A 25,016-nucleotide genomic window follows, 5' to 3' on the forward strand; every position below is an offset into this window, starting at 1 on the left:
GGGTGGACCTTCTGCCGCTCCTCTGTCCCGGGGCAGGAGGCAGTTCGCTGCATCCCGCTGGGCGCGCCTTCGGTGCCCTGGCTGGAGTCGGGGGGCCGCTGGTGCCCGGGTGGGACACCCTCTGCAGGGCTCGACCGGGCGTCCCGGGTCCCGGGCCCCGGGCCCCGGGGAGTGGCGGCTACAACCACATCTAACCCCTTCCTCTCCCGCTCCCTCCTCTCCTGCGGCAGGAGGCTAAGGAGAAGCGCCGCCGTCGGTCCCGGCAATTAGTCAAGTAGCTATAATAACTAAACATTTAAAATGTCAGCATCTGTGGTGGGTTGCATTTAGACATAATTGGAGACAGTGGAAACACGATGGGAGCGCCTTGTAAGAGGTGGGGAGAGGCCGAGCCCGCGGAGAGGAGGGAGACTGGGCGATGGGGTCGAAGTGGAAGGCGGCAGGGGAAAGGCGAGGAAAAGAAGAGCAAGGAGACGAGGGAGACTGGGGAAGGGTAGGCATCATTAAGGCCGTGGAGAAAAGTCACGAAGAGAGACCGTGGAGAGCGACGACGGTGTCCTCTTCTGGCCTCTTGGCGTTTGAACGTCCGACTCCTGAAGACCCCCTGCAGGTGGCGAACCTCCGCTAGGCCCCCAGAGTCTCCAGCCCGCACAAGCTTCATGTCACCCTTCCCGGGGCTATTCCAGGTGGAGGGCAGCCTTGGATCCCAGTTCTTTAGGTGTGGGTGGGAATAGAGGAGGGAAAGCTTCTGAATAGCGGAAGAGAAGTACTGAGAGCGCAAGAGTGCATACGCTGGTCCTCTCAAAGACAGTGCAACATCTAGCGAGTGCATGCAACTCTCAAGGCTTTCTTCACTGAAGTTGTTTAAGCCCCTTATCCTCACCCTCAGAGGGCTGATGGGAAGAATGACCAAGGCCAAATGTTTAGAAAGAGCATCCTAGTGCATAATTTCCCACCTTTAACAGCCTTGCCCTGCCCAGAGTCTAGGTGACAGGGAAGAACCCTGAGACGAATTCCTGGAGGCATGGTTCTGGTGAGCATCAGAGACTCTCATACGGTGGGGATGCCCCAAAATGAAGACGTGAAGAAAATTGCAGGGTGCGTGAGATGCCCATGTTTTGTGTAAGTGGTTTGCGGAGTGAGAGTTTGTCTTAGAATAGAACTAAGCAGCTAGAGCAGCTCCTGCTACAGGGCTCTGACAGAGAGGAGAGGGGAAACTCGGGGAGGAAGGCGACTTCCGACCCTGTAACCTTAGGAAAGACCCTTGCTGGCTTCCTTCCACATCTCTAAAGTGAGAAAATTGACCTGGATGATCACTAAGCTTTCCCCCATTTTTCAGATGGTGTAAATCCGTGCATCAGTAGACAGGAATGGGGAGGGGGTGACAGGGAATTCAAACATAGATATTTGGGGGATGATTAAAAAAATTCTGCTGTTTATAAGTATTGGGATTTTAAACCCTCCCTTCTCTGCTCTGCCAGGCTGGATCTAATCTGTGGTAGAAAATTGAGACTTGAAGTTGCTGACAGTTCTTAAGGGAAAAGGAAACTTACCTGATTGAGAATACAAAGGAGTACAGATTAGACCATGCCCAAGCAGTGCAGCAAACCTCTGCTAATGTGCTTTAAAGGAACTTCCTCAGCTTCTTTGGATTTGGGGAGTTACTTGCATTCTAGAAGGCCAACTACTCCCTTTTTTTCTGCAATACTTCATTTGCTGTTTTCTGTTTTTGCCTTGGCCAGAGGGTGTCAGGTACCAGAGAGCTCCCTCAAACTCAGTCTGGCTTGGAGTTCTCTGAACTGGTCCCTGAAGCAGAGCAAGTAACCAGAAAGAATAATTTCCTCTCGTTCAGGGGAAGATGATTAATAATTCAAAAACAGCTTAATTGAGTGGTTTGTGCAGCTAGTTGACATTTGAATGAAAATCAGGTGTTGCCTCATCCAGCATTGGCCTCTGCCCTCCAGTTTCTCAATGCTCACCCCCTTGTCCAGGGGTGGTTGAAATGCAGTCAAATCCCAACTCAGGTTTTATCCAGATTCCTCATGGATGTGGCAAGATTCTTGTTTCTAATAATGAAAAGAATTTGTGCGTTTTGATTTCACATTACAGTAACAATTTCATAGTCTCAGTCCCTCCTTTCCTAGTCTTTTCCTTCTCTATCTCTTTCCCTCTCTCCAAATCAAACAACCCAAACCCCATCACACTGATTTGGTTCCTGAACATTGAACTGGGAAACCAGAGACACCCTGATTTCTGGGCATGGTTTGTATGTCTGGGTGTTAGTTACATGGTAGTAATTATTTCGACCAAAATTGAGGAGCCTTGGTTTTACGTTAGACTGTTTGCCTTCTTTCCAGCTTCTTATATTCCTTATGTACTTCTTGATCGGACAAGGCATATTGATTGTGTGGTATGTATCAATACCCCCCAAAATGAATTGGGCACTTAACAACATATAGCAGTGAAAATGCCTGCCATGTTGCCATGTCTAGGCTGAAGATATGAAGATGGCATGCTTTTCTTATTGAATTGTACTTACCTACTTAGGGGTAAGGATGGTAGCTGCTATGTGTTGGATGTCTGCTGTAGGACAAGTTTTAGGTACTTTACAGAGGATCTCTCAGTCCAGTCATTTTCCTCCCCTTTCTTCCCACCGGCTGTCTGGGAGCAAGGATGGATGTGGACAGCCTTTCTTTCAAGTCTTATTTTTTACTTAGAAAATTTATCTGCATTTGTTTTCTGTTGAAAATATTTCAAGTTACCCATTTATTTTATATCAGCAACTATTTCTGAGTACATTTATCACATTGGAAGAAGCAGAAGAAAACTGAGCTTTTTCTGTGGCTTTGCATACCCTCAGGCATCTGGCCTCTTACTGCCCAGGCAGCCCTCATAACTGACATTTCCCAGATGAGGAAACTGGATCAGAGAGGTCACAAGGTTGCCTAAGGTTGCACAGCTGGTATGTATTGGAGCTGGTATTCATGGACTTGAGCTAGGTCTGTGAGACTCTTAAGCCTAAGCCCTTTCTCTAACTGTAGTCACTATTTTTGGATTCATAACTTAGATAATAATTTATATCCAAAGGATTACCTTTCTCTGTATAAATGAAATTTTAGAGTTGGAATTTCTGATTGTAGTTTTAACAGCAACAGCAACCAGACTGAAGACATACCATATATCCTTTTTTAAAAGAGGAAAATTCTGTTTATCTAGACTTTTGCTTATAAAATGATACAGGTTCCTTGTCCAAAATTTTGAAAATACAATGATTTGTAATTAAATAAAGTAATCACTAATCTTATCTAGAAAAGATTATCTCTTGTGTATTTTAAAAAATTGCATATGGCCGGGCTCAGTGGCTCATGCTTGTAATCCCAGCACTTTGGGAGGTTGAGGCAAGAGGATCACTTGAGCCCAGGAGTTTGAGAGCAGCCTAGGCAACATAGTGAGACCCCGTTTCTAAGAAAAAAATTGCATGTGGATGTTTAGAAGGAAAAAAAAGTGTTCTAAAGGGTTTTTGATGTGAAGTGATGTGTATTTGCAGCCAGTATAAAATGAATGATGTTTACTCACAAGAGCCTTCTCAGCTCTGGCTTGGTTAAGCCTGTTTGCAGCATGTCTCATTTATATAAACACAGATGAAGCTATTCTTTGAAAAAATCAAAGATTCACTACTGGATTTCAGGTTTTTAGCTCTTGAAGTTTTTATATTTGGAGTCACTGTGAGTTTTGACAATATACAAATAAAATTAATTCCCAATAAAATTCCCTAGAAAGATCCGATGTACCATCTCACCTTGAAATTTCTTTGGATTCACAGCAGCATTTGCTGTTTGAGGGTTTAAATGGCCCCGGACAGGGATGACATACATATGTACTGAGAGGCAGTGTTTCTAGGGAAGATGTCTTCATGGTGGAGCCTTTTGCAGTTCTACCCTGTTACAGACTCAGCCTCTGGAAATCTGGTAAACATCTCAGTTTCTCAGAGTACCCATCTGGAAACAAAAAATGGGTTTATGTGAAATGGTAGGATGCTTGGGGTTGATAATAAATAGCCTGTATTTTTATGACCCTGCCTTGTCCTACTTAGATGAGGGTACTGCACTCATTGCCAGGTCTTACGTGGTCTCCACTTTTTGTTCTACTTGTGATGCCCCTGTCCTTTCTGGCCTCTCACTTTCAGGTGGGATGTCCGCAGCTCCAGCTTGCTCCATCCCCCTCTTATCTCCTCCCTCCATCACTGCCCATTGCCCCACAGCCCGAGTGGAAGGAAGCTCCATGAGAGCAGGGACGTTTTCTACTTTACCATTGTTTCTCCAGAGCCCAGAACAGTGCCTGACACACAGAGAGTGTTTGGTATAAATACTTGTAGGACAAATTCTTGTTTCCTTCTGGCTTGACTCATTTCCAGTTGATATAGTGATATGTTTTGGCTGCGTTCACACCCAAATCTCATCTTGAATTGTAGCTCTCATAATTGCCACATGTTGTGGGAAGGATCTGGTGGAAGGTAATTGAATCGTGGGGGATGGGTTTTTTCTATGCTGTTCTCATGATAGTGAATAAGTCTCATGAGATCTAATGGTTTTATAAAGGGCAGTTCTCCTGCACATGCTCTGTTGCCTGCCACCATGTAAGACATGCCTTTGCTCCTCTTTCACCTTCTGCCGTCCTCATGAGGCCTCCTCACAGCCATGCTGAGCTGTGAGTCCATTAAACTTCTTTCCTTTGTAAATTACCCAGTCTTGGGTATGTCTTTATTAGCAGTGGGAGAACAGATTAATGGTAACTCGTTTCTGATTTGACTTCTGGCTGCTTCTTAAGCACTGCTTTCTAGGTAGTTTGGACAATGTGCATTTTCCCCCATGCCCTGGCACTTTGAAACTTTGGAAGCTAATTATTGCAAAGAAGACTGGCCATTGCCATGGGGTACGGAGCCCTTCTTGATGATAGTGGAGCTGGTTCTCTTTCAGAGGAGTAGGTTGGGAGAAGCACTGGCTATCCCTGGAGAGAACACCTTCTGGAAAGTGTAATGTCTGGGTTGATGCATGGCACCTTATCCTTGTTTGCATTGCATGCTGCCTTATCCTTGTTTGCACTGCAATAACTCCCCCTGAAAAAGAAAGCTTATGTCATCATTGTATTTCCACTGCAGTCATGTTAGAGAGGGGAGGAGAGAAGTATGCAGAATTCACAGGTCACCTAAAACAATCAGGCACCAGCCCCAATCCCAACTGTTTGGTGAGGTTTCAAGGCCTCACGGGTTGGATACTGGAGACACTAAAGTAACTTGTCTTTGACTTTAGAGTTACTGAACAAACATTAAAGGCAGCGAATGTTGTGAGGCTCTTGCCAGGCAATTGGAGCTCCTGCCTATAGTGGCTCTGAAGCTGTGCCCAGGCCCTTGCCTCACTCTAGCCCCTCTGGCTACCTGGTGCCTTTCCCTTCCGTATATCCACACGGCTCTGCGCTTTTGCTCTCTGGACTTGTTTTCTGCTGTGGATCTCTCTCCCAGTAAGTCTGCAAACAGGTTCCTCTGGGGCGTCATTCTTCTGTAGCCATGCTATCTGGATGGTGCCCTTGCCACCTCCTTGTCACCGTCATCTGACTCACTCCCATGGGCCCCTCCACTGGGCACCACTGAGGACTTGGCTCCTGGCCAGTGTCCTGCCCTTGCTGTCCTGCAAGGCGCTGGGTGATGTTGGTTATCTGACCTCCCATTTGGTGACCACTTCCGTCTTTGTGGTCCCTGGGCCCCTGACCTACCTTGGACCTGCCTCTGCAGTGTGAGCTCCCTGTTCTCTACTCCCACACTCTGCTGCCCCAGGGGTTCTTGGCCTTCCTTTGAGTGTGGCTTTTCCTTCTTCTCTCAACGCATCACTCCTCTAGGATTTCATTCCTCCTCTGTGTCATCACCCCTCATCATCTACCACTTAGCTCCTGCTGCTGCTCTCCACTGCTGCATCCTGTGTTTCCTGTTGCTCCTGTAGTGGATGCCTCAGTCTCCCAGGAATCCATTCTCTTCCCTCTCTTCTCTCACCCCAGGTGCCCGGGAGCTGCTGGGACCCAGGTGGATGCATGGTTTGACCTTAGCTGATCTCAGTATCGCCTCCTAACTCGTCAGTGGGATGTGAGTCAGTTCCTTCAGCTTCCACAACACTGTTCTAGATTGTTGTCATTTTCTCAGAGCCCCCTGGAGCTCCTCAAACCGTCCCCCACCCCCGACCTCCTCTGAGCAGGTGACTTTACTTCCAGCTCGCAGACAAGATAGAGATGATCAGACAGGGATGCCTCAGGACCCTGCCCCTCCCCAGACTTCTGATTAATGATTTATCTTTCCTTCTAGGACTCAGAAGCAGCAAAGTCTCTCCCTCATCTGAGGCCACTTCCTCCCCTCCTAGTTATCTGTGGGCATTGCTCCATCACTTTTCCCCACCTGTCTGTGTCTTCAGCCACTGCCCTTCACAGGTCCACCCGTCCCCACCCCTGGCAGATTCAAAGGCTGTGGTGCCTCTGAGCTGCAGACAAGCCTTTGGTCCCCAGGCCTTCTAGATGCTGCTCAACCTCTCTTCCTTTGCAAAGCGGTTTTGTCTCACCACATCCTGCCTGCCATCGCCTCTTTGGAGTCTTACCTCAGACACTCAGAAACCACGGAGACTAATAAAACAAAGCCCTCTGCATCCACCACTCAGAATTGGCAAGTGTCAGCATTTTGCTATTTGTGTATCTTTTCTCTTTTCCAAAGACACTTGTTTCCTTTCTGGCTACCTGGCTTGTGCCCCCGCCCCTTCTCAGCCCAGCACTTGATGAGGACACCCGTGGTCTCCTGTGGCAATCTCTGGGCACCATTTAGTGCTTATCTTGGCCTCTCCATTGCTTTGAGACTGCTGTCTGCATCTTCTTTGCAACTGTTTTCAAATGTTGTTTTCCTGGGGCCCTGCTTCTCCTCCATCTCCCCTGTGGGTTTTTCTTTCTGCACCTTCCTTTTCATGTTGGTAGTTTCCTGCCCTCCCAGACCTGTCCCCCGACACTGACCCGGGTGTCCATGGGGCCACCTGCCCCATGCCCCACAGTTGGATCCCATCCGAACTTGTCTTCATGCCCTCCTCACTCCTCACAGACCCAGTGGGTTTAGTCTCCACCCAGGGACCCTCTCTACCCCATCTGCTCCTTCTGTAGTCACCAGCCATGTCTGTCCCCTCCCTTCCATGCCTCCCATCCCTGCCTTGGTTCAGGCCCCCATTTGCTGTTTCTCAGAGCATCATGGTTCCTTCCAAGCTGGCCTCCTTGGTTATCATCTCCCCTGGACTAATCCTGCCCACACATGGCTACCAAGAGTGATCTAGTACCTGAAAGGATCCTTCCATGTTATTCCCAGACTAAAGCTTTTACTGGTTTCTCTTGTTTTCAAAGTTTAGAGGGCTGGGAGGACCAGGTCCCAGTTAACTGTTTAGCCACATTTTGCATCTTCTGTGTTCCAGATATCCTCACCTTCTTGCAGTTCCCAAATGGGCTGTTCTGTCTCCCTGGAATGCTGTTCCCCACTTCATTCTTCACCTGACTGGCTCTGCTGCAGCCTTTGTCCTCTAGGAAGCCCCATTCTCCCTGGCAATCTGAGTCCACTTGTCCTTTGCACCTGTCCCCAGGTCTTGAGTCCCACTGTTGTATTTGTCTCTGTGCTTAGATTATAAGCTTCTGGGGGGCAGAAACTGCTACCCTCACTTGTGGCCTCAGTGTCCAGCATGGGGCAGTATGGTGGGAACTCGGTGATTTCCGTTAAATAAGTTAAGGATCTGGATAATTTATTACAGCCAGATTAAGCTTGACAGACTCTCCTTGACAGACGGAAAGAAATGAATACTTTCCCAGACTTACCTGGTTATGACAATCATCTGGATGCTTATTACAAATGCACATTTTTGGCTGTGCGCAGTGGCTCATGCCTGTAATCCCAGCACTTTGGGAGGCCAAGGCAGGCGGATCACGAGGTCAGGAGATAGAGACCATCATGGCTAACACGGTGAAACCCCGTCTCTACTAAAAATACAAAAAACAAAACAAAAAAATAAAATTAGCTGGGTGTGGTGGTGGGTGCCTGTAGTCCCAGCTACTCGGGATGCTGAGGCAGGAGAATGGCGTGAACCTGGGAGACAGAGCTTGCAGTGAGCCAAGATCGCACCACTGCACTCCAGCCTGGGCTACAGAGCGAGACTCCATCTCAAAAAAATAAAAATCACATTTTTGGGCTTTGCTGAAGGCCCATGGAATCCTAGGCTTGGTGGCTGTCTCTGTGTGAGGGAGGCTCACTGAGCTTCAGTCCAGAATTAGATGGAGGAGAGATGGTAGATGGCTCCCTTAACTTAAAAAAAATTTGTTGTAAAATACATATATGACATTTACTTTTTTTAAACCGTTTTTAAGTGTACAGCTTAATGGCATTAAGTACATTCACATTGTTGTGTAACCATCACTACCATCCATCTCCAGAACTTTTTCCCTTCCCAAACAGAAACTCGGTGCCCATTAAACAGTAACTCCCCATTCTCTCCTCCCCAAGCCCCTGGCCACCACCATTCTACCTGTCTCTCTAAACTGATCTACTTCTAGATACCACGTATAAGTGGAATCATACAGTATTTGTCCTCCTGTGGTTGGCTTATTTTACTCAGCATAATGTCTTCCAGATTCATCATATTGTAGCCTGTGTCAGCATTTCTCTCCTTTTTAAGGTTAAGTAATATTCTGTAAACCAAAAATAAAACTCAAAGTCCCCCCCAACCATCTGAATGGGCTCCCTCCTTGGCCAGGGCACTCGAAAGTTAACCTGAAGTTTTAGGCCATGAGGGGACGGGAGGGTGGGACATGTGTCATTATGCTCTCCTCCCTTTTGGAATTCAGGGAACACCAACTAGCATTTAGCATCAACACAGATCTTAAGTCTGTTAAGGAATATTTACAGTCTATTCTCTCTGAAGCCTGCTACCTGTCAATCAGAAAAAATTTAACTCTACCCAGGACCTGGAAATCGCCCCAACCACCTGCTGCCACCACTTGGAGTTGTCCCGCCTTTCTGGACTGAAGCAATGTGTATATATGTTTTTCTTTTCCCCCCAAGACAGAGTCTTGCTCTATCACCCAGGCTGGAGTGCAGTGGCGTGATCTTGGCTCACTGTAACCTCTGCCTCCTGGGTTCAAGCAATTTTCCTGCCTCAGCCTCCTGAGTAGCTGGGATTACAGGTGCCTGCCATCACACCTGGCTAATTTTTTTTGTATATTTAATAGAGACAGGGTTTACCATGTTGGCCAGTGTGGTCTTGAACTCCTGAACCCGTGATCTGCCCGCCTCAGCCTCCCAAAGTGCTGGGATTACACGCCTGTGCCACCACGACCGGCTGCAATGTGTGTCTTAAATGTATTTGATTGATACCTCATGTCTTCCTAAAATATGTAAAACCAAGTTGCACCCTGACCACCTTAGGCACGTGTTCTCAGGATCTCCTGAGGGCTGTGTCATGGAGCACTCATATTTGGCTCAGAATAAACCTCTTCAGATATTTTACAGAATTGGACTCTTTCTGTCAACAGTTCCGTTGTATGGATAGACTACATTTTGTTCACCCCTTTGTCGATAAACACTGGGTTGCTTCCGCCTTTTGGCTATAGTGGATAATGCTGCTGTGAATGTGGGTGTATGAGTATCCAGGGGCTTGAGTCCCTGCCTCCAGTTCTTTTGTGTATGTATTCAGAGGTGCAACTGCTGGATCAAGTGTTCAATATTTAATTTTTTGTGGCTTCTGTGATCTTACAGGCAGAAACTCTTGGTCCTCAGTCTTTGCTGCACAGACTCTCTGCTCTTTCTTGACCCTCTGGCCTGTGATGGTTGCTGTCTCTTTGCTATCCTCTCTAGACTAGAGCAACAGCAGGACCTAGGTTCATGCATTTGTTTAAATATCTGGTCTGTTTTACTACATTTCTTAGAACCTTCACGTCTTATAAGTGAAAACAAAATAGTTATAAAATCTCTAAGTTTTTGCATTAAGCTCCAGTTGTGAGAAGTTCTAAATGGTCCTTAAACAGAGATTTTATTGAAGACAACTCTTGGTCTTTGCCAGGGAGCTTGCCTCATGATGACAGTTGTTTCTTCCAGAGGATTTCCCCAGGAAGGGAGTAGCGGTGTTTCCCATGATTTTAGGGCTGTGAATGTTTTTGGCTTTGCGAGAACTGAGGAATGCACCTGCCATTAAGCACAAAGGGCATCTTGCCAAGAATTTTGTAGTACTTTATTAAAACCTTATTTGCATTTCTGCTCTCAAATCAGTGCAAAGGGTTAGCACTTCCATGGTTGAGGAGGAGAGTGTGGACCAGGCCGCCTTAACCAGTGCTGCAGAGGAGCTGAAGTCTTACGCTTCCATATTTGCCCCTAACCTGGGGCTGTTGGGGGTATGGAAATGAAGTAGGTTGTTAGCTCACTGGGAGACAATTTGGGGGATGGTTTATTTTTTAATGTTTTTCAGCTTCCTTGAGTCACAAAAGTGATTTAATAAACAACCAGATTTCTAAAAAGGTAGTTTCTCTCTCACACAGGTACACAATTACCACCACAACAAAAAATTCCATAGCTATGCACATCCCACACTTACCTGGCCATATATTTTGTGGGGGATAGGATTTGCTTTTCTTTTTCCTCCTGGGGTAAGGGTGGGAGTTGGAGAATGCTTATAGGCCCATTTGCAGTTAGCACTCTTTGGGCTGAATGCTTTAGTGGGAACAATTAATCACACATTTATTCAACCATCATTTGCTTCTGACCATCCCGAGGCTTCTGGCCAAGGGCTCCCAACTCTGTTTTCATGGTTGCTTGGGAGTGTAATTAATGCCCGAAATTGCCTTCAGGTGAGCGAGGTGGGTGGTTTCTGCCCTCAGATATGCTATCTGGCTAGAATGGAGCTGTAATTTCTGATCCTTTGCAGTGTCTGTAAAAACCAAGGTGCAGGGCAGGCACGGTGGCTCACACCTGTAATCCCAGCACTTTGGGAGGCTGAGGCAGGTGGATCATGAGGTCAAGAGATTGAGACCAGCCTGGCCAACATAGTGAAGTCCCGTCTCTACTAAAAATACAAAAATTAGCCAGTCATGGTGGCGTGTGCCTGTAATCCCAGCTACTCGGGGAGGCTGAGGCAGGAGAATCGCTTGAACCCAGGAGGCGGAGGTTGGTTGCAGGGAGCTGAGATCGCGTCACTGCACTCTAGCCTGGGCGACAGAGCAAGACTCTGTCTCGAAACAACAACAACAACAAAACCAAAGGTGCATGCCCAGGACATGGGGATGACAGAATGACCCACTGAGTCCCTTTTCACTGGATCCTTTCATCCTAGCAAGGGAGGAATGGCAGGCCATGCCACCATGAATCCACCTAGTGTTCCTCTCCATTCATCAGCTTTCCCATTCGTATTCTTTCAAGGTTTTGGTTTCCCATTTGAACTCAGCTCCCACCACTGCTCAGTGGCTTCTCTGGGCTGTCTGGCTGGTTCAGAAGTCTGTGGTTGTTGGTGAGTCCCTGGCATTAAGGATTTCCCAGGCCTTGCGTATTCTTTCTTTCTTTTCTCTCATTTCCTTTTCCCTCTTCTTCATCTTCCTTTCTTTCTCCATCTTTCTCTCTTGCCCTCCTTTTATTTCTTCTCTTGTGCATACATCTTACATCTGTGGAGGCGACACAATATTACTTAGCCTAGCTGGTGGCCCTAGGACTGGGAAGTAAGCTGACACCACGTCCCACCTCCACAGCGTCTTGAACAGTGGGCTGGCATTTCCAGAGCATCAGTCTTAGGTATATTTTCTGGTTTTGTGTTCGCATGGTCCATTTTGACTCTAGGATGCAGCTCTCCTGCTGGGGAAAAGTGCAGGGGAGGAAAGCAGTGTCTTGGCACTAACTACTTCTTTTTTTTTCTTATTGGCAACTGATTCATGAACTCTAAAAAAAGAGTTGATAGCAACATAGCCAGCTAGCTGTAGCAGCCCAGATGGTCCCCTATATAATAGAGACATTTGTATCTTGGATTAAAAAAAATTTAACTGTGTTCTGTGAACCTTTTTAAGAAAAAGGAATTAGTAACTGCATTCCAGAGTTGTGGCTATGGAAATAGCCAAATGATTAGGTAGTTCCCTGCCATGCAAAGAGTAGGAAATAGGACTTGGGAGGTCCAGGGCCAGGAAATAAGGGGAGACATATTGCGAGGGCCCTGCCCTGCAGGGAGAGAGGTCCTGTTTGAACGCATGTGCATGTGGATGTGGATGAGGAGCTACATATCCAGGCTTCTGTGTGTCCCCACGGCTACTGCAAACTGGGAGCCTTTAGAGCAGGTATAGGCAGACCGGGGTGGAAGAGAACACATTGTGTCAATAGCTTCTAAATTCTATACTGAACAGATACATAGGTTATTCTGCTTCCTTTCTCTGTGGTCATTGGGAAATGGTGCAGGCCACATTCTGCTACAGTGAATCCCATATCTAGCAGAATCTCATTGTTATTGTCTTATGTCATCAGCACACCTTTGGTTGGAGCTCGGACATCCTTGTCCGATGGGGTTCTAATTGCAGTGGTCATTTCACAAGAGGATTGAGTAGGGGGTAGGTCTGGGAAGGGATTTGGAAGAGCCACTGGGTTGCAGTGTGTGAGGGCGGGGTGGGGTGGTGAGGAGAGGTGGTCTCCCAGATCGTGTGAAATCATCTGGAGCTGGGAACTGGACCAGATGCTGTGGGATTTCAAGCCTCTCAGTCATTATGAGACCATGACTTATCCTGGAATAATTTTTCTTGCAGGTTCCGGAGAGTGATAGGGAATTGAGCTGAGGCCAGCCAAGCATATGTGCTGACTGGAGGAAAATGTGTTCAGTTTTGACATCCTTTCCTCTTATTGGCTGGTAGTTTTAGTACCAAAAGTCATGCAGTCATGCCCTAGAAAGGGACTGGCAGCAAATGGGACTGGTGCTGCTGCTGAGGGGCACTCCTTAGCAAACCTCTCTGTCTTAGCAAACCTCCCTGCATCCCCCTGGACCTTTTGTTTCCTTGTGTGTGAAATGAAGGAGCTGGATGAAGTGATCTCTAAGATCCTACCAGTCCCCAAATGCTGTGGTTCTCTAGTGCTTGCTCCCTGCCCCTTATTCTTTTGTCTTTCTCCTGCTGTAGTTTGTCTCTTGATAGGTTTCCTGGGTATGAGGTATCAGGTTTCTCAGTAAGGAATGTATCAGTTAAGATTCTTTTTTTTTTTTTTTTTTTTGAGAGAAGGTTTTGCTCTGTCGCCCAGGCTGGAATGCAGTGGCATGGTCTCTGTTCACTGCAACTTCTGCCTCCCGGGTTCAAGCGATTCTCCTATCTCAGCCTGCCAAGTAACTGGGACCACAGGTGCCCACCACCACGCCCAGCAAATTTTTGTATTTTTTGTAGAGATGGGGTTTTGCCATGTTGCCCAGGCTGATCTTGAATTCCTGGGCTCAAGTGATCCACCCGCCTCAGCCTCCTGAAGTGCTGGGCTTACAGGCATGAGCCACCAGGCCTGGCAGTTAAGATTCTTAGAAATCAGTTCTGGTCATAGTAACCAAAAAGGGGATTTATGGGAAGGGAATTGGAGTACTCATAAAATGGATGGAAAGTCCAGAAAACAAAGCTTGAAACAATAGAATAGCCAGATTTAGATCTCTGTCCTTGAATCACTCTGAACTTCTAAGGCTGAGCTGGGTGAGTGCTGCCTGTTGGCTGTACACAGTGGGAACTAGAAGTATGGCAGAGCATGTGCTCACTTGGAAGGAACAACAGTTGTGTGAATTAAGAATAAGGAAAAAGGGGCTGGGTGTGGTGGCTCACGCCTGTAATCCCAGCACTTTGGGAGGTCAAGGCAGGTGGATCATGAGGTCAAGAGTTTGAGACCATCCTTTTAATCTCTCCAGTGGAAGGACGGGCCCCTGGATTATCCCCTCATCAGGACTGCACCCAGTGGGAGAATTCTCCAGAGGAAATCAGACTGGTGTAGAAGTGTGGCATAAATGTGGGTGACCAAAAAATGCCAGATAATCACTGCTTGGGTTCTTTGGTTTAATTTTTTAGCTTGTCACCTTGCTGTATTCAGGGAAAGCAAGATTTTCTCTAAAGTCAAGATTAACTTCTTGGTGCCACAGACTCTTTGATGTGTTATCCATGTGAGCTGCAGAAAAACATCTTATTTCTCACCCTTCTCAGCTTGATGAGGAGCAGCTGTGGTCTGGCAGGGAGGATGGATTTACTGGATTTGTGGCCCTGAACATGTTTCCCTGCAAGGGGATGACTAGCTACCGCCCCTTAGGAAAATCTCCACTTCTCATGAAGACATCCCATGGCCGTGGAGGCAGTGCAGCATGCTTCCATGGCACGTGTTTGTCCTTCTGAGTCTGCAGCTTTCACAGAGTCCTCTTGGATGAGGGCTTCACAGGACTTTAGCAGAGCATGTGCTCACCTGGAAGGAACAACAGTTGTGCGCGGTGGCTCACGCCTGTAATCCCAGCACTTTGGGAGGTCGAGTCAGGTGGATCATGAGGTCAAGAGTTGGAGACCAGCCTGGCCAACATAGTGAAACCCTGTCTCTACTACAAATACAAAAATTAGCTGGGCGTGGTGGTACACACCTGTAGTCCCAGCTACTCGGGAGGCCGAGGCCGGAGAATCGCTTGAACCCGGGAGGCGGAAGTTGCAGTGAGCCGAGGTTGCGCCACTGCACTCCAGCCTGGGCAACAGATTGGGACTCTGTCTCAAAAGAAAAAAAAAAAAGAATAAGAAAAAAAAAAATTTTTTTTTTTGCTAGCTTGATGTCTCCCAGTCAGTGCAGGCCCAAATTCTAGAGGATAAATGGTAAAGTGAAACCTAGCTCTTCCTTTCCTTTTCTTCTTACTGTCCCCCATGGAGCATAAGCTCCCTGCCTCCCAACTCCCTCCTCTTTCTGAGAAATGCACCCCCGCCCAGTTACCCTGCATCTAGTCTGTGTTGAGCAGAAGTGCTCAATTTCACATCCCCACTTCACACCAAGCCAAGGTGGAGGCCCCTATTCGGCCTTACCTGCACCACTTAATATGCCTTGCTGCATCCCCACCAGGAGATGCTCACTCATAATTAGCAAAGTTGGCAGCTTCCAGCACTCTTTGGAGTATAAGTTGTTTTGCTCCATAAATGGGAAGTAGCATCCGTTGTCTCACGAGAGGTGTGTTAGTCCGTTTTCACACTGCTATAAAGAACTACCTGAGACTGGGTAATTTATAAAGAACAGGTTTAATTGACTCACGGTTCCGCGTGGCTGGAGAGGCCTCAGGAATCTTATAATCATGGCAGAAGGTGAAGGGGAAGCAAGGCGCATCTTCCATGGTGGTAGGACGAAAGAGAGTGAGGAGGGGAACTGCCCTAAACACTTTTAAACCATGAGATCTTGTGAGAACTCACTCACTATCATGAGAACAGTGTGGGGGAATCCGAGCCCATGATCCAATCACCTCCTACCAGGCCCCTCCCACGACATGTGGGGATTACTATTTGAGATGAGATTTGGGTGGGGACACGGAGCCAAACCCTATCAAGGGGAGAGGTGATATTATGGCTCAGAGCTATGCTGTGTGCTGGTACCTCTGTTAAAATGAGTTTCTTAAAGGAGCCAAATAAAGTTTGGTGTGGTAAGATTATTAAAATCAACAGAGAAATGACTGTAGAAATAGCAAGCATTTTTCAAGAAGTGAGTCCTGCTGAGCAACAGGGAGGAAAATAAAGTGCCGGGGGCTGTGCTGGGACAGGGATGCTGACTCAGACCTCACAGCACAGCTGAGCTGGACTTGGCCTTGGACATGAGCAGTCAGCCCACAGCGTGGAAAAGTTTGGTTGTTTCTGAGACCTACTTCTTAGCTTAGTCCATATATTCGTTCAGTTTTTCCTTCCTTTCTTCCTTTGTTAGAGACAGGGTCTTGCTTTGTTGCCTGGGCTAGAGAGCAGTGGTGTAATCATAGCTCGCTGTCACCTTGAACTCCGGGGCTCAACTGGGCTCAAGCATTCCTCCTGCCTCAGCCTCCTGAGTAGCTGGGATTGAGGAGAGAAACCGTTTCTCTTACTGTCTCCTGTCTCTGAAGAGGAGAAGAAAGTAAAAGTTGACAAACAACAGGAATGAAGTCAGTAGCAAGACCAGCCGGTGCCACTGATGACCAGGCCTGAGGTTAAAAGATTAACCCTCCACTCTAACCACATATGCTCTCAATCGATCACGACCCTTTCACGTGGAACCCCTTAGAGTTGTAAGCCCTTAAAAGGGCCAGGAACTCTGTCTTCGGGGAGCTCGGCTCTTAAGACGCAAGTCTGCCAATGTTCCCAGCCAAATAAAAACCTCTTTCTTCTTTAATCTGGTGTCTGAGAAGTTTTGTCTGCGGCTCATCCTGCTACAGGATTAGAGGTATGTGCCATCGCACCCAGCTAATTTTTTTTTCTTTCTTTCTAGAGATGGGGGAGGGTCTCACTCCCTTGCCCAGACTGGTTTTGAACTCCTGGCTTCAAGCAATCCTCCTGCCTTGGCCTCCCAAAGCACTGGGATTACGGGCATGAACCCTCTTTTTTATATCAAAATACCAAATGGAATGTTTCATTCAAGAAAACAGAAATCAACAATACAATGAGCCAAAACCCAAGACAGTAAAACGTCTGGGGTCAAGGGCTTAACCAGGAGCAGCTGTGGCACCCCGTTGTTAGAAGCGTTGATTGCTCTGTGTTGGTGCACCAGGTCTTAGCTGATGGCGTCATCCTTCTGGTAATGGGGTTGGGTTGGGTGAGTTCGGTTTACCATTTGCAGATTTGTTTTCTTTTAATTTGACTACATTGATGAAAGAGCATAGAGTCATATAATCACATAGTCCTAGAATCCTGACACCTAAAGGGACCTACGATCCCCTGGTTCTGTCGTCTCATTTGGAAATGAGGATACTTTAACACAGAGAGGTAAAGTGACTTGGCCGAGATCATGGCCTATTCAGGACGAAGCCCAGAGGGGAATTCTGTTTCCTAGTTACCAGACCGGTGTCCAATCCCAGGAGCTTTCATTAGACAAGGTAGTGTCCTTTATAGCAACATAAATAAACAAAAACTTGATCTTTTTGAGCTATGCTGTGTGCTGGTACCTCTGTTAAAATGAATTCCTTAAAGGAGCCAAATAAAGTTTGATGTGCAAAATTGTTAAAGGAGTCAAATAAAGTTTGGTGTAGTTGCTTGATCTTCACAGCTGTGTGTACTTAGTGTTCCTGCTTCCTCCACAACGCATAATTGGATTTTGTGGCATTAGTTGTTTTCTGGATGGGCTGAAGGAGAAAGACATTGATTGAATTAAAAAAAGGTACACATATAATATTCAGCCAATCTCCATGTTTAAGATATTGCTTAGCCCTGAGGAAGATGTGAATTAGAGGGTTGCTTTAAGATTTTTATTTATCTATCATCTATTTACAGTATCTAATATCTATCATCTATCTGTTTTTGAGAGATGCATTCTTTTTCTTTTTCTTTTTCTGAGATGGAGTCTCACGTGGTTGCCTGGGCTGGAGTGCAATGGTGTGATCTCGGCTCACTGCAACCTCGGCCTCCCGGGTTCAAGTGATTCTCCTGCCTCAGCCTCCCGACTAGCTGGGATTACAGGCGCACGCTACCATGCCTGGCTAATTTGTTTTTTGTATTTTTAGTAGAGATGGGGTTTTCACTATGTTGTCCAGGCTGGTCTTGAACTCCTGACCTCGTGATCCACCCACCTCAGCCTCCCAAAGTGCTGGGATTACAGGCATGAACCACCACACCCAGCAAGAGATGCATTCTTTACTTGTGAGCAGATGTTTCCGTCTGAGAGGTCCCGGCACACACATGCAGCCCTAATTCAGAGTTGTGAGACAGGCAGTGTGCTGCACCTTGATGCCAGTCTCCAACCCCCCAACCCCACAAGTCAGTTCTCCTGTCGCTGGGTTGCATTCTTGAACTGTCAAACAAGGGGCAAAACAGTTGGTTCAGCCTCCCGATGTTCTGAGTTGGCAGGGTCACCCTCTCTCCTGCCTCAACATAGCAAGATGAAGGTCGTGCATTTTCAGGAGCTGTTTAGTACTGGCCTCCTGACTTGCCTTCAGAAGATCTTTGTTAACCAACAGAACCACACCCTTTCTCCCTTTGTCATAGTGTTGTCTGGCTCAGTACAGTCTCACAGGAATGGGTCATGAGCAAGGGAATGGCTGGCTTATTACTAAGTGGCCAGTTGAGGTCTTGTTGCTCACAGAGTTAGAATGTTACAAATATCACCAGCCACTCAGCTGGGTAGAGGCAGAGCACTGTGGTACTGTCTTTTTGGGTGGCCTCTCGAGGCCCTTTCTATCCTCTCAGTGATCCCTTGGCCAGTCAACATCTTCTGTTTGCACCTCACACCCCCAGTCCCCCTATCTGGCACTCCCTCTCTGCCAGTGGCACCTGTGACCCTTGCCTTGCGGAAGACAGGTTTGCTGTGGCTTCAATGCTTTTAAAATTGATGAATAAGAAAAGTAAAATTAAGCAAATGGGCATTTCCTATTTATAATGTCTCCAATGTAGAAAGCCTGCTTTTGAGTGTAACTGAAATATTTCCTGCCCTAACAATAAAAGAAAGAAAAGGCCCATGCAGCGAGATAGAAGAATGCCTTGCGGCCGTGCCTGTGAGCAGGTGCCAACATCCTAGAGACTGGGCAGGGTTAGCCTGCATCTTCCACTCCAGATTCCTTAGTGGCTGACCTGGCCCTTGGATGGCTTTACAGCCTGCCCACCCAGGGAGAGGCCGGGCAGTGTCAACAGAGGATGCTCATGAAGAGTTGAACACCATGGGGAGATTCCCAAGGGAAAGGGATGTTGACAGGGTTTTGGCCCAGCCCCTGCCTCCAGGATCAGCCTTTTTCAGGGGCCTCCAGAAGGCTCTGTGGATACCCCCGAGTCCCTCACACTAGGATGCGCATCCTGGTAGGTGGATTCTCTTGTGGTTCATTCTTCCCTGTGCCATGTCAAACCTGAGCTTCTGAATTTGGGCTCTGGAACTCTCCTCTGGTTTGCCTTTCCTGACTTTACCAGCAGTGCCATAACATTCTGGGCACCAGTTTCCTGCTCTGTAAAAGGAGGGGTGGCAGGGTTAGTGGTTCCCATAGCTGGCACATCCCTGGATATTATCTCTCAGGAAGCCTTACGTGGGTTCAGGACTCTGAATTTTTAGCTCCCAAGTGATTAGAACATGCAGGTAGCATTAGGAAGCTTCAGGAAGCACTGGCCACGGGATCTCTCCAGCATTCCATGATACTCTGTCTTATCCTCTCATGATCCTGCTCTAGGACCTCGCATTAAATGAAGTTCATCACCTTGTCAATACTTTATACTTGATATCACCTCTGTACCATTATTTATTTGCAGTTCTACTTTTTACCAATCCATATTTCCAATTTCCTTCCTCCTCCAGGAAGTTTCTCATGATTTGCTTCTTTCCTGCCAGTTTCCCTTTTGTCTGGGGTCTCCTGTACATCCTCTAGGTAGTTTGTATCTCTCACTGTGGAAAATGAGCCTTACTGTTTTGCTCAGAAAATGTATTCTTATGGTTGTTTGGTCTGCAAATTCTCTTTCCATGATAGGAAGGTAAATTCCTGAGTAGCCTTCTCCCCTCCCGGCAAGGAGCCCAGGGTCATGGGAGGCTCAGTGCATACTGTTGACCTTTGAGCTCTCCCTTCCATAGGAAATCGACAGACACTGCCTAGCATTCTCTTCAAGTGGATTTTCAAATACAAGAAGCCCCATTACCTGATGATGATGTGATTCAGACCTGGATGGGGTCCTCATGTCCCTCTCCTCCTTCAGGCCTTGAAGGAGACACGGCTGAAAAGGAGCAACCCTGGTGTCTGTCTTGTGAGCCCTCTCAGGGGCCTGCTGGCCCCACCCCCACAAGCTTGAAAATAATGGAAAATCTTGAGTTCCTTCAAGGAAAATTCCAAGTACCTAGCTAGCCTTGAAAAGTAAAGGAACAGCCGGGCGCGGTGGCTCAAGCCTGTAATCCCAGCACTTTGGGAGGCCGAGACGGGTGGATCACGAGGTCAGGAGATCGAGACCATCCTGGCTAACACTGTGAAACCCCGTCTCTACTAAAAAATACAAAAAAAAAAAACTAGCCGGGCGAGGTGGCGGGCGCCTGTAGTCCCAGCTACCTGGGAGGCTGAGGCAGGAGAATGGCGTAAACCCGGGAGGCGGAGCTTGCAGTGACCTGAGATCCGGCCACTGCACTCCAGCCCGGGCGACAGAGCGAGACTCCGTCTCAAAAAAAAAAAAAAAAAGAAAAGTAAAGGAACAGCCTGATAAGCAAGAAGGTGATAATAACTTAAAACAATAGCCAAGGAAATTAGAGCCAGAACTTGTTTGGTTCCCTATAGAAACTAAAGATAACATCTTAACATATATGCTTGAGTTGTTTTTCAGAAACCTGGACCCCTACCAGATGGAAAATGCCATCCGCTGCCAGGTAGACCTCAGATAAGGGGGAACTGAGGACCTTCCTTTCTGCTGACCCCAAGATTATAGACAAAGCCTTGCTTCCTTAACCTGATTGTAGATCAGAGAATCTTTAAATCCACTCATGACCCATAAGGCTCCAAGATATCCTTTTGAGGCCGAAATGATGTATCACCTCCATGTATTGAGTTAGGATTTTGCCTGTAACTTCTGTTTTCCTGACATGTACCCCTGCCTTTAAAAAACCCTTGCCTGTAAACTATAGAGGAGACTAGGTCTTGAGTGTGAGCTGCCCAGTTTTCCTTGCTTAGTGCCTTGCAAATGAATGCCCTCCTTTCTCCCACTGCAAAACCTCGGTGTGGATGTGAGGTTTTACTGTGCTGGGCAAGTGGACCCCAGTTCAGTAACACCTTTCCATTTCCTCTCGCTATTCATGTGTGTGTATGTGCAAACATGACAGGACACCCTCTGCTCTGCGACCGTGAGTGTGTGCTCCTTCACCAGCCTCCCTCTCCTCTCTGAGCGGCACTTTTCTCATCTGGGTGGCTGGGCAGGTGACAGAACAGCCCCTTTCAGCTCTTGTGCTGCAGAGACACCATGACTCCTTCGTCATTTCTCACTGCTCCTAGCCCTTCAACAACAGTTGCCCTGAGAGGCAATTTGAAGCATGATGCTTAGAAAAGCCCTTTCTTTGCAAAGGAGGTTGGTGTCAAGTTTGGAGAAGGCACATGCAATCTTGGGTGATTCAGAGCTTAGCAGACTCTCAGACCCCTTTGTGTCTCTCCTTTTCTGTGATCTGAATAATTTATTTACTCCTCAGCATCCCCACTTCCTCTTCTAGCTATTCTCTGCTCATTAGTGTCTGTGCCCAGAGCAGGCAGAGGCTGGAGGAGCAAGTGAAGTGAAGAGCCCTTCACTGGCTCCCTGCTGCTCTGTTGTGAATTGGTGGGGGATCATGGCAGAGCCGAACCCAGAGATAAGATGTTTGGGAGATAACAAGGGATCTCTGCCACCATCTGCCAAGATTCCCTTTGTGTGTCACCCCTGAGACATGGCTGAGTGGTCGCTAAGGTCCGGGGCTGTTTGGGGCAGGCTGCAAGCCAGCTGCTTGTTGTGTTCTAAGCAGCAGATCTAAAGGTGAGGGAAGAAGGAGCACTTGATCTTGAGCAAGTGTGGAGGTGATATGTTTCTGGGAAAGAGTTGACATTCAGCAAAGATTACACCATATTCTTTTACTTTGCATGTGCTATATTTGCCTCTCTGATCAGACAAGTGCAATTCCTCAGGGGCTCTGAGGTTCATTTTCAGTATAATTGGGATGTGAAGACGCTGTGATTGGAGTCTTTGCCATGGTAGCAGAGGGACCCAGGGGAGATGCCTGGGCTAAGCCTCCTCTGCATATATTGGCACTACCCTTCTGCTGCTCTGAGCTGCAACAACTGCTGTACAACAAGAGGTTTAGCCCCACCTGCAGGGGAGGGGAAGAGAAGTTTCCCTTCTGAGGGAATGCTTCTCCTTGTCCACCAGTCAATTCCCGGGGAACAGCGCCCAAGCTTGACATATATGACTGGGCTGGGAACCCTCGCCTCCATCCGGAATTCCCCACCTGGCCTCTTTGGATTCCCCACTTTTATTCATTGATGCCCTCTTCATCCCAGGTACCCAGGTGCAACACCCTGGGGTCATCTCCAGAGAACGTCTTCTGGAGAATCAGGGTCTGGTCTGTACCTTGTGGCCATTGCTTCCCATTCCAGCCACCAGCCCAGCTGAAGGAAGCCAGGAACCACCACCCCTGGAACAAATCAACATCCTGGTGTCTGAGTGGAAGAGGTTGCTGAGAGCACAAAAGCTGCAGGTGTGGCCTCTGCTTAGGCAGCTCTAGCTGGATTCCAGGGTCTATTCTGGGTACTGGTGACTTCTTAAAGGAAGATTGGCTAACTCTTAGAGGATGTGGCCTCTACCCACAACATACTTCCTTTTTTCTTTGTCATGTTCTAATTCCTTAGCGACCATGTCTAAAATTTTCCTGATGCTCCCAGGCCCCCACCTTGGAAACTCGAGTTGTGTTTGTAAAACTAGTGAAAACCATTGGTTTGTTCCTCATGCATTCAGGGTATTCCTTGACCAGAAATTTGCATACTTCAGCATGTGCATGTGAGTCACCAAAAAACATCTCCAAAATTCAGATTGTAGTTCCTGCCCTTAGGATTCTGGTTTGGGAGGGCTGATTATGCTCAGATTGGACATAACAAGGTTTGTTACATCATATTTTATTTACATTGCTATTTTGTTTGAGGATGTTAAGGATGGGGCCACCGTAGTAACAACTGATACTGATTGCATATTTGCTGTGTCTGGCGCTGCTCTAACTGCAACAACTCCTTTAATTTCCCCACTGCTCTATTATGCAGATACTGTTTTTTTTTCCCTTGAGGTAGGGTCTTGCTCTGTTTCCCAGGCTGGAATGCAGTGGTACGATTATGGCTCACTGCAGCCTCAAAGCCCTGGGCTCAAGTGACTCTTCTGCCTCGGCCTCCTGAATAGCTGGGACTACAGGCATATAGCCACCATATCCAGCTAATTTTTTGTTTTTTATAAAGGCAGGAATCTCCCTATGTTACCCAGGCTGTTCTTGATCTCCTGAGCTCAAACAGTCCACCTGCTTTGGCCTGTCGAAGTGCTAGGATTGTCGGTGTGAGCCACTGTACCTGGCTGTAGCTACTATGATGGTGTCTGTTTTTCAGATTAGGAAGTGGAGGCACAGGAAGTAAGTGGCTGAGCCCGGACTGATTCCAGGCAGTCTGACTCCAGAGCGTGGCTCCTTACCACTGTGCTCCTCCACCTTTCTGCTCTACATTCTGGGTGACTCTTTTAAGCTCTCTGTGCTTTATAGGTAGAGATTTTATTTTATTTAAGAGAATGCTTTGCGTTTCTGATTTCTCATTGTCTTAGAACTGCACATACATCAGAGAAGCTGTTATGAAAGAAAACCCAAAGATGTCTGGGTCTTGCATCTCTGCGTTGAAAGCCTGGCCTTGTGAAGTAAGATGCTAGAGAGTGAGGCAGGGGGAACAGTTGGGACACTGTGAACTGTTGTTGCTCTGAGCTGTAAACTTTCCGAGAGCTCTAAAGGAGAGCGCATTGTATCTGAACATGCAGGCCAAGGTGTGGTTCTCCTCTGAGATTCCTAAAGGGTCCTCCATTTCTGCCTGTGTCAACGAGCTAAGATCTGCAGCCTTTCTGTGGCCTTGTTGATGGTCAAGGTGTGTGTTTGGAGTGTATGCACTTGTGTATTCACTTTGTATTCCTGTCCTCAAATGCATCTGCTTATTTCACAACTATCAAATACCTGCCAAGGATCCTGGGCCCTGGGAATAGAGGGAGAAACAAAACAAGGCCTGCACTGAAGGAGATGGTAGTCAACTAGAGAAAACAAATGTAATATGAGAAATTACACTCCAGTATGGTGGTTTCTGTGTCTGCAGTGCATTTTATTTGCAGCATCTTTTGGACATCGGTTCCAGTCACATCTACATGAGGCTCATCTAGATTTAAGGAAACTAGGGAAAATGCAGTGAGGTGTTCAGTGTAACCACACTGGCCTGCTTTGGGCCCTGCAGGCCAGTCGACCTGGCTGGAGAGACCCTGACGGGACAGTGAGTGAGTCATGAGGGCAAGGCCTGATGTGGTGGGTCTGGTGTGTGAGGAGAGAGCCTGCCTTCATGGAGGCTGGGCAGCCTCCCTCCGTTGTAGGACTTTTCCTTAGTTCAGCTAAAGATGGAGTCCTTGTCACATAGCCACAAAAGATTACACTCGCAGACAATTTGAAGGCTGAGAATAATGGGAATTATTGGGTAAAAAGGAAAAAAAAAAGGGGAACAGGGACTCAGCAGAACGAGAATCCTTCTAGTATAGGCTTCCTGCCTCATGGATTAAATCCTAGGTTCTACCCAGGAAGGGAGGGGGGGTGGGCCCCTTCCCGCTGCAAATGGTGGGAACTTCTGAGGCTCCACCCCAGGGTGCATTCCTCCCAGTGCGCAGGTCGGCTGGAGTTTCTCTGAGGACTCCTTCCTACCTGGCTGTCTCAATGCTGTGGCTCAGACCAGTTGAGGCCATCCTGGTGTCTCTGAGACTGGAAGTAGGAGGTTGGCAGCAACCCTGGTAGATCTAGTGGGGTATTAGCATTGTAGTAGAGGCCAAGTGACCTTGGGGACCTCTTAGCCCGAAAGCTTCATGAAGGCAGGGCCTGAGTGGGGCTTGTTCGTAGCCATTGCTCCAGCACCTCAGCAGGGCCTGCACATTCAATGCATGCTTGCTGACTGAATGTGTGGAAGTGGCTGTAAAGATCTCTAGTGGATGATTCCCCATACAAGGTGGCACCAAGTGATGTCCAAGGCGATGTCTGGCTCTAACATTCTGCCTGGCATGCAGCAGAATGTATTTGTTGAATTAAACAAATTCTACAATTCAAGGGAGCAAAG

The 25,016-nt window shown here is 47.5% G+C and overlaps 1 protein-coding gene across 11 annotated transcripts in view; it reads left to right on the top strand.

Moving 5' to 3' along the window:
* CNIH3 (cornichon family AMPA receptor auxiliary protein 3) overlaps nt 1-25,016 on the top strand; it is a 372,243-nt gene that overhangs the window by 222,375 nt on the left and 124,852 nt on the right. The gene's annotated exons all lie outside the window — the stretch shown is intronic.

Source organism: Rhinopithecus roxellana, chromosome 8, assembly GCF_007565055.1.
Source record: "Rhinopithecus roxellana isolate Shanxi Qingling chromosome 8, ASM756505v1, whole genome shotgun sequence".
Lineage (NCBI taxonomy): Eukaryota > Metazoa > Chordata > Mammalia > Primates > Cercopithecidae > Rhinopithecus > Rhinopithecus roxellana.